General features: G+C 35.4%; 1 long non-coding RNA gene across 1 annotated transcript; it reads right to left on the bottom strand.

Annotated features, from left to right (window-relative positions):
* Positions 1–905: 905 nt before the first annotated feature.
* LOC132623244 (uncharacterized) lies at positions 906–14,722 on the bottom strand. The gene is made up of 3 exons (XR_009576171.1): positions 14,210–14,722; positions 2,222–2,314; positions 906–1,811 (listed from the first exon to the last, which is right to left on the bottom strand). It is a non-coding gene; the product is annotated as an uncharacterized LOC132623244 (long non-coding RNA).
* Positions 14,723–20,306: the final 5,584 nt, after the last annotated feature.

Below are 20,306 nucleotides of genomic sequence, written 5' to 3'. Positions count from 1 at the left end.
GAAAATATTAAAAATTAAGTACCCATGGGGCTTATGCATAAAACGCCTCGCCTTACGCCCGCGCTTTTTAAAACACTGATTAATACTATGGCTAAAACAGAAAAAAAAATCGTCTTTTCTTGATATGCTAAAAGTAACAAATAAAGTTGAAAATTTATTTTTGAAATACCGCACAAGTAAAAGTGAACATAGGGAAGTACATTTTGAACTTGTTAGATAAATACTAGATAGAATCGAAATGGAGATGGGGATAACTAATCAAGTAATTTCATTCATTAAGTGATCCTTCCTCCTCTTAAGCTTGTTTCGTGTAAAATCGATTTGGACAACTTTCAAGTAGTTCAAACTTCAAAGGAAATTAAATGCATCACTGCACGTGATACCTTTACCTCACAAAAAAATTCACGTGATGCATTAAAACAACAATAAATTGATAGATAGTGCTTTTTAATTTCGACATGAGCCCCACAAAGAAAATAAACAGTACGACTGAAACAAAGTAAGAAACATACTAGTATGTGTCCAGCAATTATATATGTAGATGGACAAAGTACACAAATCGTATCATAGGTGTAGTTTTTATACAATCTCCCAGATAGAGATACGAATTCCTTTGCAAAAGTTAGGCCTTATATTATGAGGCAACTCTATATCGTCTTTCAACTCAATAAGTCAATATAGATTTTAAAGTTTTGTGCAGTAGCATGTCACACTTCTTCCCACCCCAAGAGATATTGAACTTGAAAAAGATGATATCTCCATCTTGGACCACATAGGTCTTGCCCTCCTGTTTATACTTTACTAGCAGCCTGTACAAAAGCAGATTTGTTTTAGAAAATTTGCAAGGCCATCCACAGGTGTACCCGAACTTTTGCATGATATTATGCCCGATGTTGGAACATAACTGTGATCTTATCAGTTGCAGCTTCTACCTTATAGTGTGCAACTATACATGATAATTATTACAATTAATTGAGACTATAAAAAATACAAAAATAAAAAGATGCACAATATTAAGCATTCTACAATTATAAAATGCAAAAATCTTAATCTTACTCGTTTCACCTTTAGCCTGTGAAGAACACATCAGAGTAACTGTGCTAATTCCCATTTGCTAGTCTTTTTTTTTTTTTTTTTTTCGAATTTTCACTAAGCGTGCTTGCGCAAAAACTTTTTTCATTTTTCTTTTTAGTAAGTGCTTGGGCAGAGAAACTCGAGCACCACTCTCTTCTTCTTCTTATTTTTCCAAATTGCAAAAGGTGAACAGTTACATAGTCTGTTAGACATTTTTATCAACAATATACTGGCATGTCTCTTATATATGAAGTAGAAGTAAATTAACAACAATAATAACATTACAAAGTTAAACGAGTAAACACGAGAAATAAGTCACGTATATAGAAACATCTCAGATATGAAATTTATACAGTACATGAAGTAATTTTGGAAGTCTCGACACTCATGCCTATGCCTAAAGGCGAGGAGTATATAAAGCTAAAATGGAGTATCTACAAGGTTTCCTTTAAATTTAAACGTAAAGATAAGTTGGAGGCACAATTATATTTGAAGAAAAAGAATGTATGCATATAACTTGTGCTCCCACTTGTACGTGAAATGAAGTTTAATCTTTCCCACTATATTTGCTATTGTGGAGAAATTTTGTTAAATATTTGGTTCACTGTTTTAACCTGTATAAAAGTTCCATTCATAAACTGGTGTAATGAATCATTATAATGTCACAGATGACTGAATAATAATTCCTTCACAGCTGCCCCATTACCCAGTTCCTTTAGATCTTCAAATTTCATCACCTGGTGCACACAAACATGCCCAAGTCAGCACCTTTACAAAATATAATTAATATCAACAAAGAACATAATGGGAGCTCAATGTCTGAAAAGGCTTAAACGACAAGGATATCATTTGTCCCTGAAATGAGAATCATGTAGTCAAATTTCAAACACAAGCAAAGAAATTTTCAGCTTTTGTTTCTGGTGCAAATGTTGGATACAGGCATGCAGTCTTGTTGCAAAGTAGTCTTAAACAATATTTTTGATAAAGGAAGTTAATTTGCTCATAAAACTTATTTCACTTTATAGGATCAATACCACCTCTTGCAGACCCATTCACCTGACAATAAACTGAGAGCTTCAGAGAGCTAAATTTCTAAATCCTTTAAAAGAGTATGATAATTAGAAGGACAACGAGAGCACAAAAAAACCTCACCACAGATAAACCCTATCTCAAGATCAGTGTTAATTGTTCCAGCACCTTGAAGAGCCGTTGTCTGCCTTTGGATTTGCCAGCATTTAACCTGTATTAAAAGAAGTCAATAGTTATGATGACCTTGCAACCACAAAGTAGGAGAAGTAAATTGGACAGCCAAGTAAGTTGCATATGTAAGGCGCTCCCCTTTGGAGATCTTTAAAAGTAAATAAAGAAAAAGGAGGGCAGGGAGGACTGGACTCCTAACACAACCAAACAAACAGTTCTTTTTATAAATAAGGTAAATAATTTTAACACAACTAAACAAACAGTATAATTTTTTATTTTTTTTTGGAAGCATCCCACACATTTAAACCAGCATAAACATGATTGTTGGCAGAAATGAGATTACTAATGCGACAAAGTTAATGTAAACAAGAAAAAGAAAAAGAGAGTGAAAAAGGGAATAGATTGGAAACTTTAATATACCTCATCTGGCCCTGCTGTGAAGAAATAAGTGAGATTAAAAGCTGAAATTCCAGTCTTTATGATTTTGCAGAGGGCACTGACAAAGGTAAATATATATTTTTTTTTTTGAGAAACTGGTACTCTACGACAAAGGTAAATAATTTAGCACAGCTAAACAAACAGTATACATTTTTTTGGAAGCATCCCACACGTTTAAACCAGCATAAACATGAGTTTTGGCAGAAATGAGATTTCTGATGTGACTAAGCTAATGTAAACAAGAAAAAGAAAAACAGAGTGAAAAAGGGAATAGATTGAAGACTTCAATATACCTCATCTGGCCCTGCTGTGAAGAAATAAGTGAGATTAAGAGCTGAAATTCCAGTCTTTATGATTTTGGAGAGGGCACTGAAACATGATAGATCAACGCTAACTATATGTAGTGGCAAATTGTTGTTTACATATTTAACAGAGGTGTATATCTATCAAAGCAAGTATAAAGTAGAAGTCAAACAGGTGATTTATCACCATCTATTTTTTTGAGAAAAATAACAGTATATTTATCATCCCAAAATTCTGTGCTGGGAGCCAGAAAGATCCATGAGTCTAAAATGTATCTACGTACAAAGACTCCAAAAACTCTAAAATTGACTCAGAAGTAATTGATATATGAAGTTATTGCAGAAAAATCATTCATACAATTCTTGGATCATCTAAAAATTAGACTACTTGATATTTAGTATGCTGCTTAACTGAAAAAAATTGAAGCCTTAAATGGCTGGTGTTCATTTGGCTTCCCTTCCGTGTTACACTCCATAATAATCCGTGCTACTGTATTAAAATGAGAAAGAATGAGTTAAGAAGGTTCAAGGAAAGTTAGTCGAGTTAGTAAGAATATCGTTATATATATGGTTTCCTTAAGTATCCCAAGGTGACATGGTAACCTAAAGGATTTGAAATCGTGTTATGAGTATGTATATGGGGTGATGTGAGTGACCTTTTAAAGTATTTGAGATTATTAGTAATGATATAGAAGATGGACAAAAGATAGGAATATACTTTTGCGATTGGAGTTTCGTTGAAGCTTTGTGAGTTCTCTAGTTATGTTTAAGATTATTGGGATTCTCCGGACCCTTCGAGACGTGTATATGGATTTTTATTGATGTATATAAGTGTGTATATATATGTGTATAAGAGGTTATATGAGGTTGGAAGAGGATTAGAAGTTAAACGAAATGAATCGGAACAATTTCAGTAAAATCTCGGACCCGAATTTTAGCCTATATTGTAGGAGGCATATCTCCTAGTATATGAGAAGTTTTAAGATGTTTCAAAAGCCTAAAATGAAGTTCATCGAGTCTAGTTTTCAATGCAACAAACCGCTCGTCAAAATGATGTCGGGATAAGGAGATATGGACGATGCAAGTTGGGCTGAGTATTAAGACTTAAATGTTCACAAATTTTTCACTAGTGGCCGTGTGGGCCCCACAAACACATGACAAAATCAACAAAAATCAGTCCCTTATTCTAAGCCATGTTTGGCCGTGCATTATAGTGAAATGGTCAAAGATTCTTGACCCAAAAATTTAAGTGGACACATGTCCAACTTGTGGACTGCATATATAAGAAAAAAAATGCTGATTCATGGTTCAACTAGTTAGCCATTTCACCTTCACAAAGTTGAGAGAAACCAAGAAATAGAAAGAGAAGCTCTTGGCCATGGCTGGCCGAGAATGAACTCCAAAATTTGCTCCAAAAAAATCAGTTTCTTCACCAATTTTACTCCTCATCCAGTGTACAGGAACGTGTAGTAGTTGTGGAAAAGAAACAAGGAGGTGTAGCATTTCACTAGGGGTGAAGATTCGGCTAAAGTGAAGAACAAGATTGTAAGGTAAGAATGCTTATTGTTCTTGTGTTGCATGATAATTTGAATGTATAGTTCATGCTGTTGACACCTAATTTTGGCTTGACGTGCTTAAAATTAACGTTTTGGGGGGCCCTGATTCGTTAAAGAGCACGAAATACATTTTTTTTTTTTACATATTTTTACATTTTTTATAATTTATTGATGATTGTCCTTATTTTGGGAATTTTATTAATTTATTGTCATTTTTTCAAGAGTCATTATTTTGCACAGGTATAGCGTAATATTACCATTTTCGTGAAATTAATAATTGTTTCTTAATTTTATAGCAATACATTTTCATATCTTGCACATTAATATTTATATTTTATACTTACGTTATTATTTATACATGTATTAATTAATTATATTTTAGTGCAGCCCGACAGTGCAGAGAAATCGGAGCAATTAATTTTTAAACGCAGAGCAAAATTCAATCAAATCAAGGTCTCATCATTTTTTTTTTTTAAAAAGTGAACATTTCGAGGTAATGTGTTAGGTTTTGATTAGTTAAAAGAAATAAGGGGACAAGGGGGTATGGCTCCACATTTATTTTTTGGACTTTATGTTATAAAATAAGGGGAGGGGTTTAATTTTATGGGCACACAAACACACACCTACACAGCAAAAAAAACAACACTCAGATTCCCCCCCCCCCCCCCTCTAAACCCTAAACATTTTTTTCCTCCCCTCATTTTCTCTCAAGCGCCGACCACCACCCTTACCGCCGCCGGCGGTGAACTTCACCTCCACCACCCGGCGATGCTCCGCCCACCTTTACCATAACACCCCAACAACACCAACGAACAACCCCACTTCCCCATTTCCCCCTTTCGACCATCACTGCAACATCACAGCCCTTCGGTCCCTCCATTCTCCTCCCCCAATGGCGGCATAACGGCGGAGCAGCACGAACCAACACAACAACAAATCCATGGCTTCTTCTTCTTCACTCTCCTTCACTTCTCAACTCATTAAATCTCCCATTTCCTACAAAAACCCGACTTACCAATCATACAAACAACCCCTCAACCCCCACACCTTCAACTATATTCCTACTACAGCCACCACCATTATATTCTTCGATTATATGAATCTTTATTCTAATTTTTGTAATTTGTGTTGTTTTTGTACTTTCTTGAAAGGTAAGGGATCTTAGTTGACATTCCTGATTTTTTTTTTTTTGTAAAATGGAGTCTTTAAGATTGTAAAACCACTTGCTATGGATCTGGAGACAGGGGTTAATCAGAATCGTGTTAGAAAGAATCTTGGAGGGCAATATTGACATTGGCATATCAAAGTTTGGGAGTTGTTTATGGAGATTTGAGTACATCACCTTTGTATGTGTATAAGAGTACTTTTGGTACTCCAAAACCGTGGACTGTTTTGGTACTAGAAGTTAATTTGTGTGTGCTGAATGTTGATTCTTGTTGCAAACGTTTAGTGAAAGTAAAGTGCAATGATTCAAGTTAAAACTGAAATGAATTGTGGACTGTTGTAAGAATGAAGATGATGCTAAAACAGTTCCAAGAACCATGAAAGTAATGTCATTAAACGTGTTGTTGTTGTTGCAAGTTAAAACTGGAAAATTGCTAAGCGAGAATGAAAACGTTATGTGTGTTGTTTAGCGTGTGTATGTGGCAGTTTTGAATGATGTATGGACTTCCCAAGTTCCCTAAGTAGTGTTTAAACAAGTTTGGATTGATACATGAAAGAGCGATTGGCAATGTTAGCTTGTAGCGCTAGTTGGTTTGAATGCGAACGAAACGTCGTTTAAATGTTAGAAAGGGATTGTGAGCGTCAAAATACGTATTGAATTCCCTTGTAGACTAATTGTAGCTCTTCATATCTTGATATAGGATAAGTGTTTTTGGGCAGCAAGTACAAGTTAGAATACAACTAAACGCTAAAGGTATGTAAAGCCTATTCTTTCTTTCTTTTGGCATGTCCTAGACGTAAGTATGAAACGATATGAACCTTGGGGTAAATTCTACTCTCTAGTTCCATGCATGACTTATGATTCTATATTTCCTTAATGCTATTGTCACAAGCCTACTATATGATTGACTAATGAATGATGTATAGAAGTTCCCACTCTTAAAGAATTGCACAAATAGAGGCATACTTGACTTTCAAAAGCTACACCATGTTAAGTTGGTACATGTACACGAAATCTGAAACGTTTCTTGTTATAGTTTGTTATGAGACTTAAAAAGAACTGAATATGAATATTATTTTGACACTTTAGAGCTGGTTAGTGCTTCTCCATTGAGTCTCAAAGAATTAATTGCATCTATGTGGTTGCTATTTATTCTGCTCGTGCTTACCGCTATATCCTTCACTGAGTCCCGGGCCAGGACACGTTCTCGTGCGCATAGTTACTATATTAATCACCGAGTCCCTCACTAGAGGGCCGGGACACGTTATATATATATATATATGATATGATGATGTGATGATATGATGACATGATGATATGGAGATGGTGGCCAGGAGGGCATATTCCCTATTACCGAGTCCCTTATTAAAGGGCCGAGACACGTCTATGTTTATGTTTATGATGCTATGATTTTAATTACCGAGTCCCTCATTAAAGAGCCGGGACACGTTATATATATGTTATATACAGAATGATTATGTAGCTTTGATTACAAAACACTATAATGATATTGATACGAGAATGATACAGATGAAATATGTCCAATGGCAAGTTTTATGAATTTCTGTTTGTTGCATTGGGTCCTACACACCTTGTCTCAGTATGAGTCTATCACTATATTTCATGCTTTACATACTCAGTACATAGTCCGTACTGACCCCCTTTCTTCGGGGGGCTGCGTTCATGGCCGCAGGTACAAACGCTCGTTTTGGAGATCCGCCAGCTTAGGATATCTATTCAGCTACTTTGGACTGCTCCTTTGTTCCGGAGCCTAGCCTGTGGTATAACTCCCTTTTATGGTATATATAAGTGTTTATTCGGGGTACGGCGGGGCACTGTCCCGTCATATGATATTGTCGTTACTCTTAGAGGTCTGTGGACATCTGTGTGGGTCTGTGTATAGTTGTTGTTGCGTTGTATGAACATGACTTATATTTGGGGCGTACCCATTCGTGATGGCAGCCTTGTCGGCTTGCATATGTATATATGTTTGGAATGTTGCGTGTAATGGCAGCCTTGTCGGCTTGCGTATATATATAAATATATGTTGTTGTTGAAAATGGTAACTCCTCAGGAGATAGGTGCTTATGACATACAGAATCGTGACAGCTTTAAAATAACACCCTACCTTTTTATACAAATAAGTTCATGACATGCTAGTTATAAATGATTACAGTTGACAGGCAACATGAGTGTCCAATTCGGGCACTAGTCACGGCCTACGGGGTTGGGTCGTGACAGAAGTGGTATCAGAGCGCGGTTCAATCCTCGGAGTGTCTACAGACCGTGTCTAGTAGAGTATTGTTTATCGGTGTGTTGTGCACCACATCTATAAACAGGAGGCTACAGGACATTTAGGGTGTTACCTTTCTTTGAATCTTAGATCGTGCGATAGAGCCCAATCCATAGGAAGTGAAATTCTTTATGCTAACCCTTGATTTCAGCTGAAGAACAACATCGACAGAAGAAAGTGATTGATGATATTGGAAGTTCCAAAGTACGCAGGTAAGCAAAGGTACGAAAGGTATATGTCGATTAAGGTATGAAAGTACGATTGAAATGTAAAGTTGAAAATTGAAAGAGAAACTAACAGGTGTAGTTTGAGTTGGGCATACGAGGTATGTTCATCATTTTCATATTGTTGTTGATATTGGGAGCCCTGTGTGGCTATGATACGATATGATATATGTACGTATAAATGTTGGCCCTGTGAGGCATTGCTGGTATTTTCTGCGTGCAGGTTTTGGGATAGTAAGAAGTACAGAGAAAACTCTGCCCAAATTTTCCCAGAAATTGAAAAAGAGAATTAGATATAGGTTTGTAATATGTTTTGAAAGGTTGTGTCAATAGTAAGGATAGGATTTGACTAAGTTGCCAATACGGCTGACCTCGAGAAATAAGCCGACTGCCGAATCGATGGAAATTGTAATTAGGAAGTCGATTTCGATATGGTAAAAAGAAGAATTTGGAAAGGGTTTATGATACTAAGAGATGATTTATAAAAGACCGGCAAATCTTGATAAAGTGTTATAGTAAGGTACCGACTGAATTGATAAGCAGGGATAAATTATGATGATTTTATAGTAAAAGAAGTAGTAGTATGATTAAGATGAGAGTACAGAGGAAAATGAATTGTGACGGATGCAAATGTATTGGTAAGACAAGCTGTGAGGTAGTGAAGCATAAGATTTACTAGGAAGGGTAAAAGGTTAAGTATGCTTATACAACACTAATGTAACATTCGAGGACGAATGTTCCTAAGGGGGGAAGAATTTTACACTCCATAATAATCCGTGCTACTGTATTAAAACAAGAAAGAATGAGTTAAGAAGGTTCAAGGAAAGTTAGTCGAGTTAGTAAGAATATCGTTATATATATGGTTTCCTTAAGTATCCCAAGGTGACATGGTAACCTAAAGGATTTGAAATCGTGTTATGAGTATGTATATGGGGTGATGTGAGTGACCTTTTAAAGTATTTGAGATTATTAGTAATGATATAGAAGATGGACAAAAGATAGGAATATACTTTTGCGATTGGAGTTTCGTTGAAGCTTTGTGAGTTCTCTAGTTATGTTTAAGGTTATTGGGATTCTCCGGACCCTTCGAGACGTGTATATGGATTTTTATTGATGTATATAAGTGTGTATATATATGTGTATAAGAGGTTATATGAGGTTGGAAGAGGATTAGAAGTTAAACGAAATGAATCGGAACAATTTCAGTAAAATCTCGGACCCGAATTTTAGCCTATATTGTAGGAGGCATATCTCCTAGTATATGAGGAGTTTTAAGATGTTTCAAAAGCCTAAAATGAAGTTCATCGAGTCTAGTTTTCAATGCAACAAACCGCTCGTCAAAATGATGTCGGGATAAGGAGATATGGACGATGCAAGTTGGGATGAGTATTAAGACTTAAATGTTCACAAATTTTTCACTAGTGGCCGTGTGGGCCCCACAAACACATGACAAAATCAGATTTTTGCCCATGCTTAGTTGGGGGAACGTGTAAGGCCTTCTTGGGCAGCAAAATGGGATTAAATTAACAATGGTTAAATTATTAAGTGGGATTGGGAACAAAAATCAGTCTCTTATTCTAAGCCATGTTTGGCCGTGCATTATAGTGAAATGGTCAAAGATTCTTGACCCAAAAATTTAAGTGGACACATGTCCAACTTGTGGACTGCATATATAAGAAAAAAAATGCTGATTCATGGTTCAACTAGTTAGCCATTTCACCTTCACAAAGTTGAGAGAAACCAAGAAATAGAAAGAGAAGCTCTTGGCCATGGCTGGCCGAGAATGAACTCCAAAATTTGCTCCAAAAAAATCAGTTTCTTCACCAATTTTACTCCTCATCTAGTGTACAAGAACGTGTAGTAGTTGTGGAAAAGAAACAAGGAGGTGTAGCATTTCACTAGGGGTGAAGATTCGGCTAAAGTGAAGAACAAGATTGTAAGGTCAGAATGCTTATTGTTCTTGTGTTGCATGATAATTTGAATGTATAGTTCATGCTGTTGACACCTAATTTTGGCTCGACGTTCTTAAAATTAACGTTTTGGGGGGCCCTGATTCGTTAAAGAGCACGAAATACATTTTTTACATATTTTTACTTTTTTTATAATTTATTGATGATTGTCCTTATTTTGGGAATTTTATTAATTTATTGTCATTTTTTCAAGAGTCATTATTTTGCACAGGTATAGCGTAATATTACCATTTTCGTGAAATTAATAATTGTTTCTTAATTTTATAGCAATACATTTTCATATCTTGCACATTAATATTTATATTTTATACTTACGTTATTATTTATAAATGTATTAATTAATTATATTTTAGTGCAGCCCGACAGTGCAGAGAAATCGGAGCAATTAATTTTTAAACGCAGAGCAAAATTCAATCAAATAAAGGTCTCATCATTTTTTTTTAAAAAAAGTGAACATTTCGAGGTAATGTGTTAGGTTTTGATTAGTTAAAAGAAATAAGGGGACAAGGGGGTATGACTCCACATTTATTTTTTGGACTTTATGTTATAAAATAAGGGGAGGGGTTTAATTTTATGGGCACACAAACACACACCTACACAGCAAAAAAACAACACTCAGATTCCCCCCCCCCCCCCCCCCTCTAAACCCTAAACATTTTTTTCCTCCCCTCATTTTCTCTCAAGCGCCGACCACCACCCTTACCGCCGCCGGCGGTGAGCTTCACCTCCACCACCCGGCGATGCTCCGCCCACCTTTACCATAACCCCCCAACAACACCAACGAACAACCCCACTTCCCCATTTCCCCCTTTCGACCATCACTGCAACATCACAGCCCTTCGGTCCCTCAATTCTCCTCCCCCAATGGCGGCATAACGGCGGAGCAGCACGAACCAACACAACAACAAATCCATGGCTTCTTCTTCTTCACTCTCCTTCACTTCTCAACTCATTAAATCTCCCATTTCCTACAAAAACCCGACTTACCAATCATACAAACAACCCCTCAACCCCCACACCTTCAACTATATTCCTACTACAGCCACCACCATTATATTCTTCGATTATATGAATCTTTATTCTAATTTTTGTAATTTGTGTTGTTTTTGTACTTTCTTGAAAGGTAAGGGATCTTAGTTGACATTCCTGATTTTTTTTTTTGTAAAATGGAGTCTTTAAGATTGTAAAACCACTTGCTATGGATCTGGAGACATGGGTTAATCAGAATCGTGTTAGAAAGAATCTTGGAGATCAATATTGACATTGGCATATCAAAGTTTGGGAGTTGTTTATGGAGATTTGAGTACATCACCTTTGTATGTGTATAAGAGTACTTTTGGTACTCCAAAACCGTGGACTCTTTTGGTACTAGAAGTTAATTTGTGTGTGTTGAATGTTGATTCTTGTTGCAAACGTTTAGTGAAAGTAAAGTGCAATGATTCAAGTTAAAACTGAAATGAATTGTGGAATGTTGTAAGAATGAAGATGATGCTAAAACAGTTCCAAGAACCATGAAAGTAATGTCATTAAACGTGTTGTTGTTGTTGCAAGTTAAAACTGGAAAATTGCTAAGCGAGAATGAAAACGTTATGTGTGTTGTTTAGCGTGTGTATGGGGCAGTTTTGAATGATGTATGGACTTCCCAAGTTCCCTAAGTAGTGTTTAAACAAGTTTGGATTGATACATGAAAGAGCGATTGGCAATGTTAGCTTGTAGTGCTAGTTGGTTTGAATGCGAACGAAACGTCGTTTAAATGTTAGAAAGGGATTGTGAGCGTCAAAATACGTATTGAATTCCCTTGTAGACTAATTGTAGCTCTTCATATCTTGATATAGGATAAGTGTTTTTGGGCAGCAAGTACAAGTTAAAATACAACTAAACGCTAAAGGTATGTAAAGCCTATTCTTTCTTTCTTTTGGCATGTCCTAGACGTAAGTATGAAACGATATGAACCTTGGGGTAAATTCTACTCTCTAGTTCCATGCATGACTTATGATTCTATATTTCCTTAATGCTATTGTCACAAGCCTACTATATGATTGACTAATGAATGATGTATAGAAGTTTCTACTCTTAAATAATTGCACAAATAGAGGCATACTTGACTTTCAAAAGCTACACCATGTTAAGTTGGTACATGTACACGAAATCTGAAACGTTTCTTGTTATAGTTTGTTATGAGACTTAAAAAGAACTGAATATGAATATTATTTTGACACTTTAGAGCTGGTTAGTGCTTCTCCATTGAGTCTCAAAGAATTAATTGCATATATGTGGTTGCTATTTATTCTGCTTGTGCTTACCGCTATATCCTTCACTGAGTCCCGGGCCAGGACACGTTCTCGTGCGCATAGTTACTATATTAATCACCAAGTCCCTCACTAGAGGGCCGGGACACGTTATATATATATATATATATATATATATATATATATATATATATATATATATATATATGATATGATGATGTGATGATGTGATGGTATGATGACATGATGATATGGAGATGGTGGCCAGGAGGGCATATTCCCTATTACCGAGTCCCTTATTAAAGGGCCGAGACACGTCTATGTTTATGTTTATGATGCTATGATTTTAATTACCGAGTCCCTCATTAAAGAGCCGGGACACGTTATATATATGTTATATACAGAATGATTATGCAGCTTTGATTACAAAACACTATAATGATATTGATACGAGAATGATACAGATGAAATATGTCCAATGGCAAGTTTTATGAATTTCTGTTTGTTGCATTGGGTCCTACACACCTTGTCTCAGTATGAGTCTATCACTATATTTCATGCTTTACATACTCAGTACATAGTCCGTACTGACCCCCTTTCTTCGGGGGGCTGCGTTCATGGCCGCAGGTACAAACGCTCGTTTTGGAGATCCGCCAGCTTAGGATATCTATTCAGCTACTTTGGACTGCTCCTTTGTTCCGGAGCCTAGCCTGTGGTATAACTCCCTTTTATGGTATATATAAGTGTTTATTCGGGGTACGGCGGGGCCCTGTCCCGTCATATGATATTGTCGTTACTCTTAGAGGTCTGTGGACATCTGTGTGGGTCTGTGTATAGTTGTTGTTGCGTTGTATGAACATGACTTATATTTGGGGCGTACCCATTCGTGATGGCAGCCTTGTCGGCTTGCATATGTATGTATGTTTGGAATGTTGCGTGTAATGGCAGCCTTGTCGGCTTGCGTATATATATAAATATATGTTGTTGTTGAAAATGGTAACTCCTCAGGAGATAGGTGCTTATGACATACAGAATCGTGACAGCTTTAAAATAACACCCTACCTTTTTATACAAATAAGTTCATGACATGCTAGTTATAAATGATTACAGTTGACAGGCAACATGAGTGTCCAATTGGGGCACTAGTCACGGCCTACGGGGTTGGGTCGTGACATTCCAATGGTTGTATCGCTCTGTCAAGACAACATGGAGAGAAGTGGCAAGTAATCATGGCCAGAAGGAAATTGCTTTAGTCATCCTAAATGACATAAAGTGCAGTAAATACGGGCCATTAGACTTGACAAAAGTTTGTGTCTAAACTACCTCTTTCCAAGTGTAAGAGAGGAATTTAGGACAACGCCTATGCTATAATGTCCGGGACAAAGGGTCGTGATCCCGCGAGGGTGAGCTAACATATAGAACAAGTAGCAGATAATGTAAACAAAGGAAATGAAAAAGCGGTGGCCTCATTGAGTAATCCACCTCATACTGATACTTGAGTAATACACCTCATACGCCTTTGCCCTCAGAAAATACTGGTCATTACTTCTCAAGTAAAAGTGAGAGTGAAACAAAGTAACAGGTCAGACAAACGGATGTACAGTGGATGCTAGAAAGTGAATGTACACAATGTGCTGCCCTCATCCTACTGACTTTTTCAGTGAGAGAAGCGATAGGAGTTGTCGAATTATAGCAGTTTATAGAATCATAATATTTAATTTCAGACACCTTTACTAACCTCTGTACCGTGTCTCTTCATAGTACTTTGTAGCTTCATCTGCCGGCATATCAGAAAGATTCCTCTCTAGAGAAGCACTAAAGGGAATAATTGTTTCACCGCCATGCTCACAAAGCATGAAATGTTGATAATTGAGCAATGTTTTGATAAAAGCGGAGAAAAATGAAGGATAAAAATGAGGCTAAATCTAGGACTGTATCAGAGAAGCCCAAAGATAAAATAAAGTACCACAAACGCTAGCAAAAAGAAAATGCCCTTGAAGTGAGCTGTAGTTTTGCATTAAACACTGGAATACACTAATGATCACAAGTGTAGGAACCTAGGTGACTGAAATTTGTTCACATAAGAACACTTATCCATGTATACTTGAGGAATCAAAGACTACTGTATGTATGCCACCTGATCTATAAAATCCAACGATCAAAATTGTTAAAGTTTCACAGGGATGCGTATGGATCACAATGTTGGAGGTACTGTTAGTCCATTGAATTTTCGATCAGGGCATTTCCAAAAACAAAATAAAGGATCCACCAAGAGGCGGGGGGGGGGGGGGGGGGGGGGAGGGGGAGATTTCCTCTTTAATTGAGAAAGCAAGACAATAAGAAATGAAAAACAAGAAGTAAGTTTCGTAAGAGTTCATAATGCTAGCACCATGTCTTAAAAATATCAAAGTTTGAGGTTAGCAAAAGTGTGATACAATCCTTTCTTCTTCACAAGTGGACATTCTTCTTTGAATCTAATCCATTATATTAGCCCTACATATGTTGTTGCTGCTTCACAAAGCGAGGTACCACTCTGAATTATTGACCTCTTTTGTTTTGGTCGAAATTATTGACCTCTTTTAATCTAGCCATCTAGGAGAAAGTTCACGTCTATGTAGACACTAGAAAAAATTTTGTTCCAAACTTTTTAAAGGGTAACTTCGAAGGTGACACTCTAAATAACAATGGGTAGCCTGAAAAGAACATCGATACAACCAACTTCACATGAGCACAAGGAAACACTAATCTGTTATTACAAACTAATATTTTGCTAGTAGTAGAAACAATCTCTTTGTTTCTTGAACAGAAAACGGTTCCCTCTGGCAATCAGTATACAATAGTTAAATCCTGTAGCGTAATAGAGCCTCTCCAACTGTTAGGTGAAAAGTTGTGTCTCCGAACGTCACCTATTAACACGAGAAGTAATAAACGCATGGTCTAATTGGGGAGGCCACTATCACGCTTCAGGATGTAACTATTTTCACCTCCATAAAATCTTGCATCGACTAATCTTTGCAGGAAACATCGTTGAATGGGACGATCATAAACTAAATTCCAAAAATTACCATCTGATCGTCTATATAGAATAGGCTTTTCCGTCCTTCGACTTATGATGGCTTTTTGTCTTGCCAGCAAGCTATGGTCTAATGGCCCAGGATGTAGTTGTGTCAACCTCTGATCCTACATGTGACTGAAGTACCTAAAAGTGGAAAAAATATAATCAATCACGTTAGGTCACTTTTCAAACATTACATTTAACAAATAAATAAAGTTATATTGATAAATCATGTCAACCAACGGAGCATCAGTCAATGACCAATAGACTTCTACAAAAACTTACCACTATCTACTCTATAAAGGGAACAATATGCTCATCTTTGTTCAAACTACCCATCCCCCTCATTCAAATCCGTTGAGTTTCTAATTAAAGTTAACCATGCCAAAAAAAAAACTTCTTTCAGTGCATGGTTTAGCAAAAAACAGAAGGGAGAATGTAGCTCAAGGAAATACGATTGAGCCTTATCTTGAACCTACATGCTTGGTTGCTATTTGGACATTTTCGGTGATAAATGGTACAGTAACCTTTGCCTTGTTCAAAACCAACCAATATCTTTCCATCCACCCCTCGGAATCACGGGTCATATTATAGAGGGTGAGGTACACTCTTGGAAAAATTAAAGGGGAACGTATATGGGGAGAAAAATTTGAAACAGTGGTATCACAAACGAAAAGCGCAAAAAAGCTCTAAGGCCAGCTGGGGCTTTAAGCGCAAAGCGTAAATAAAAGTGTGGGCTTGAATGACAAAAGGCGCAATGGCGCAAAAATGCAAATATATATATATGTTTAGTCCAAGACTAATAATAATAAGCATGAATAACACATATATGAACAAAGAAATTGTAAAAGCATTACGATAAAGTTGAATATCAATTATCTAGTGTCATCTCTTCAAGAGAGGCTCATTGGCAAGGAAAGATATGTCTTAGAGCCTTGATGATTACACTGAAGCGCACATAAAGCGAGGCGAAGCGCTCAACATGTTTTGGGCCTCACTTCAGGCGCAACTTTGACAACACCGATTTGAAATGGATCGAGTTATACTCTTAAGTGGTGCTGCCACGAAGTATTATGCCTATGACAATGTCATCCAGTTCCTCAAGCTATATCAGCCACATACCAAAAAATCGCTTTCGAGATGAAGAAGCGGTATTCGGCTTTTGTATCAAGAAATTCTTGAAATGGAAAAGTCATTTGTTGTGTTTCGTGCATAGGAAAACATGAAGTTCTGGTAAGGAAATGAAGAAGAGTATTTGGGTCTCCTGGAGAAGGAAATATTGCATTGCGACCCTTCTTGTCCATTGTATCCAACTATTCACGAGTCGCAAGGACAACCAAAGCATTTGCTAGAAACATTAGATTATTATCCAACTCTTGGTGAGCCATATGTTGTCGTAATAAAGCGATCAATTTTCTCAACAATAATCAAGAGAATTAGAGAGCTCGCAGAGAACCTTGGAACTTAATTATGATGATCATGGTTGGTGCCGAAATCCACCTAAAGGGGGGAAAAGGAGGAGGAAGATGACGACATCGAAGTGGCACCAGATAACGAAGAGGATGATTAGCATATCGTACTAGAATCAAGATTGATGCCTTAGAGCTATTATGTTGTTTCTTTAAACTTCCGTACTTGTTATGAATAAAATTTTTAGCCTTTGCAAATTATCATTCCAGGTTCTAAGAATGTTTTCAGAATATCAAAACAGCTACCAATTCTCCTAAAACCAACTACTTTAATTCATTTAACACATTATCATTATACTACTCTTAACATTGTGGACTTAACCAAACACGGATACGCTTCTTTTTTTTCAAGCAAAGATTGCCATTAACTACTTTAAAAATGCTAAGTTTAACCAAACATTAGTGTCATCTACTGGAAAAATGCTAATTATAACTATCTTACACAAGTAGTAATATTTTTGCAGTTTGTAGTAGAGTAAAATAAATGTAGAACATAAGATACCTTTCGTAGTGAAGTTGGAATACAAAATAGAACACTTATTAATCTCGGTTTTTAGTTTTATACACTAAAAAAGGGTGAAAATTATTTTCATTTTCTTAATCTATGTAACAAATTTAATCTATGTAACAAATTTTATGTAAAAAAATTATTATCTTCTGGGCGAAAAAGAAGTGAGAAATAAATTGAGTATATAAGTTAATGATTCTTTATAATGAAATAAATTAGCAAAATAATATTTTTTTTTTATTAATAATAGTTAAAACTCTAATATCTATTTTATACAAGTGAAAATAACATGTAATACTCCCTCGTCCCAGTTTATATGACACTCAATGACACCTTTTTATACTTAGTAGGCGTTTGGCCATCAATTTTGAAATCATGATTTCAAACCAGCGTTTGGACATGCGTTTTCAGTCATGGTTTGAAGCCATGGATTCAATTTTTTTTTAAATATATAATTTAATCCATAAGTTTATATTTTGTAAAAAAAAGACCATAAGTTGATAGATATTTTTAACAATTACCCCCATCAATCATTTACCAATCTCATTAACTTTCACCAAATTTTATTTATGTCTACCAACCTTTTAATTTATATATGTCTACCAATTTTATTTATTGAACTAAAATTTAATCAATTGATGTTGTATTTTTAGAAAAGTCTTCTAGTATTAATTTTGAGCCGGTTGTTATGAATTAGCGTATTAATTTTGTTATGAACTATGACTTGCTCATTTGGTGAGATTGTATAAGAATTGAGAGTGTTTTGATAGTTTTCATAACTTGTGACGTTTTTATGTCTATAAGAGAAAATACTCCTTAAAATATCCAAATTGCATGTCCAAACATGGTTTCAAACCATGTCCAAACGGGGCCTTAGTAACAATTTAACTTCAAATTTACCATTTTTACTTTTAATAAAATGATTTATAGTCATACAAATATCCATGACTCACTTTGGACCACAAATTTTAGAAGTCTTCCCTTCCTTCGTAAACTCCGTGCCCAATCAAAAACCTTCATACAAAATCGGACAGAGGGAATAATAACTTTATAAATATATTTCAATGCAGGTAATACAAAAAAATAACAAAAATAGTGAAAAATTTAAAATTTTATTTATTTATATTGTAAATGAATTTTAAATTATAATTTAAGAAATATTCCATTAGTAACAGACGAAACTTGTTTATTTATATGGACAATAGAGAACAAAAGAGAAGTGAAACTTAAATATACATACACATGCATGTACATACATGTATACATACTTAATGCATACAATATAGAAATAACAATCATAAAAATAGCATTAGATTTTGTGAAAATTTCATAAAAGTATTATTCTACTAATAATTTTAATGAACTCAAATGAGAATCTATAAATATTTAGGTTAAATAAATAAATAAATAATATAATATATAAATGTATTACATAAATGAAGGATTGAAAATAATAAGGGTGAAATAGACATTGCATAGGATACGTGTCGAGGGTGGGGGATGTCTATTGTTCAAAGTTGAGGGAGAGATTGACTTTAAAAGAAAAGTTGGGCGGTGAAAATCCACTCTTATTAATTAGTTTTAGCTAACCTTACTCTTATTTATGTCTAAGTTATAATCTCTCTATTAATTATTTACTCTATTTATGTGTCATCTTCTTTAACGGCAAAATTATACTACGGATAAAATGAGAAAAATAATTATTATGTCTTAATCTTCTAAAACGACAAATAATCTGCGACAACTATTTGTAATAACCACGACATATCATTTGGGACGGAAGGAGTGTCGTATTTTATGCATTCTTACTTTAAATACACATTTTTTGATGTTACTCCTTCATCTCAAATTACTTTAGATTTTATGTTCGTGTTTTGCACGGCCCAACACATAAAATGGTATGCTCGTGCTTTGCACGGATCCAGCACAATGGCTATAGCTTTATCTTTCAATGTTACTCACGGCATGTAACTATCAGATCTTGTCAAGAGTCGGTTACACTCTCATCAGAAAAACTATCATAAAATGACATAGTTGCAAGATGTTAATTAATCGGTGACATTAAATGAAAGTTTCCTAAAAAAGTTGTTGGTAATGGCGAATACTTTCTTTCCAAAGAAGCCAAATCGTTTTAGTGATCATGAGTGGTAATCTTATCTACAAAATCTTTGTGAGATTGCAATGAAAGTATGCTTCGCATTTTTCTGAAATATAAAAGAGTAAGCTGAATTTTGTAGAACACGTGCATAGCTACTATGTTCTTTAACTATAAGTTGGCAAATCTGAATGGCTCAATCTTATTTAGGAAGAACTATCAAACCTGTCAAGAGTCGGTTACACTCTCATCAGAAAAACTTTCCTAAAATGACATAGTTGCAAGATGTTAGTTAATCATGAATATTAAATGAAAGTTTTAAAAAAGAGTTGTTGGTAATAATGAAAATTCTCCTTCCAAAGAAGCTAGATCGTTATAGTGATCATGAGTGGTAATTTTATCTGTAAAATCTCTGAGATTGCAATAAAGGTATCCTTAATTACTTATGTCGTTATTAAACTATAAAAGAGTAAGTTGAATTTTGTGGAATACGTGCACACCGACTATGTTCTTTAACAATAAATTATCAAATTTGAATGGCTCAATCTTATCTAAATGGAACTATCAAATCTTGTCAAAAGTGGATTACACTCTCGTCGGAAAATATCATAAAATGATATAGTTGGAGATGTCAATTAACTACTAAGATTAAATGAAAGTTTCTTAAGAAAGTTGTTTGGTAATGACGAACATTATCATTCCAAAGAA

The sequence above is a fragment of the Lycium barbarum genome, chromosome 12 (assembly GCF_019175385.1).
Source record: "Lycium barbarum isolate Lr01 chromosome 12, ASM1917538v2, whole genome shotgun sequence".
Classification (NCBI taxonomy): Eukaryota; Viridiplantae; Streptophyta; class Magnoliopsida; order Solanales; family Solanaceae; genus Lycium; species Lycium barbarum.
This window is presented reverse-complemented; position numbering and strand designations above follow the sequence as displayed.